Source organism: Coenobita brevimanus, chromosome 21 (assembly GCF_032717465.1).
Source record: "Coenobita brevimanus isolate Jiangsu-jjx chromosome 21, ASM3271746v2, whole genome shotgun sequence".
Lineage (NCBI taxonomy): Eukaryota > Metazoa > Arthropoda > Malacostraca > Decapoda > Coenobitidae > Coenobita > Coenobita brevimanus.
The window spans coordinates 14,952,247-14,953,980 of record NC_136974.1 but is presented as its reverse complement, the minus strand read 5'-3'; the positions used below and the strand labels follow the sequence as shown (position 1 = coordinate 14,953,980).

At 42.0% G+C, this 1,734-nt stretch overlaps 1 pseudogene; it reads left to right on the top strand.

The window, feature by feature from the left end:
• Window positions 1-203: 203 nt before the first annotated feature.
• LOC145392281 (5S ribosomal RNA) lies at window positions 204-325 on the top strand (annotated as a pseudogene).
• Window positions 326-1,734: the final 1,409 nt, after the last annotated feature.

Sequence of the window (1,734 nt, the reverse complement as noted above, 5' to 3'; positions counted from 1 at the left end):
AGCTAAAAATGATGGGGAAACAGATTTAACAAGAAACGTTTATTTACCAGCCCAGAAATAATCAGAAAAATATAGCAGACTATCAGGAAGAACTGGTTTGGTAAGGTGCTTTTATTGCTTAAAGTAAAGCGTATGTTTAGCCCCCTCGGTGGCTGTGGGTTCAGAAATTTGCGTGCTTCCGTGGTTGGTCTCGGGACCATTTTTTCAAAGTTCTGAAATCAATTTTGAGTACACCGCTTCCCGTCCGATCAGCGAAGTTAAGCAACGTTGGGTCTGGTTAGTACTTGGATGGGTGACCGCCTGGGAACACCAGATGCTGTTGGCATCCCTACGTGTCAAGTGGGGTTGGTGGAGGATTAGTGCCCCTCCCTGTAAAACAATTAACTCTAAGCCGTTGGCCACCCCATTTGGGATACATGGCATCTGGCAATGAATGAATGAATGAATGAAACATATGTGAAAAGACTTGTCTGGCATGCCTGGCTTTTAAACCCATCCTGTGATTTGTTATGATTCATGAAAGAATGAATAAAATTAGGATGCATGCTACATTAGCATGTATACATCAGCGAAAACATCTGGGATGAAGTGAACTGTGAACGCCTGACTGCTTGGGATGGTAGAGTAGGGTTGTGTTAACACACCAGTGATGTTCGTTCCCTTCCAATAATTGCACACAGTTTTTTATAGCTCGCCTTAACTCAATGTCACTGACATCGGTACAGTAAGGTGTTGTTCAAGGCTGGTAGCTATGAGAGTGATAATGGAATACATTATTGTTTGTATCAGTCCTCTCTCATTTACACATACACATAAGAACGAACAAAAGAATGAGCAGTAAATATACACTAACTTAGAAGGACCAAAAATAACTGTGCTTAGTCGGTCCGAAATATATTGAGAAGAGCGATACTGAGTGAAGAATGTGGAACTGAATTCTAACCTATGAGAACATGTGGGACGAAAGGGTAATTTTTTTTGCTTATTAGCAGTCATTTTGTTCCATATCATCTCCTAAAATTGTGAAACCCATAATCTTTCGTGTAAGCACACAGCCTAAAGACCTTACTAATTCAGTTCATATTCCTCTACTTTTTCTTTTGTATTTTTTTGGCTATTTTGAGGGTGGTAATTTATGTTCTCTTGCTGAAAGAAACTTACTCAAAATTAGAGCGCATGTAACATTAGCATGTAAACATCAGTGAATACATCTAGAGTGAAGTGAACACCTGACTGCTTGGGATGATAGAGTAAGGTCATGTAAACACACCAGTGACCTTCGTTCCCTTTCCATAATCGTTCGCAGTTTTTTATAGCTTGCCTAACTCAATGTCACTGCCACTGAAACAGTAAAGTGTTGTTCGAGACCGACAGCTATGAAGGGGTTAATGGAATACTGTATGAAAAATTCAAAATTGGTGTGGTGCACAGTGCCACGCTTGCTGGCCGAGAGAAAACGAACTAACCCCTCTGTGGTAAACAAATTTTTCGCACTTCTCAGTTGTGTCCACGTCCCTCCTGTCCTCGCAGCTTCATTGTACGTGAGGATATTTTCGGAGCTCTTCACCTTTTCGTATTGTTTTGCCATGCCTCCCAAGCGCCCTGCATCATCTTCAGCATCGGGGGAGCCCCTCAAAGAAGCAGCAGCACCGTACTCTAACTCTGGAAAGGATATTGGAAATTATAAGACGCCACGAGGAGGGGCAGGGAGTCTCAGAGATTGGGCGTGTTTTA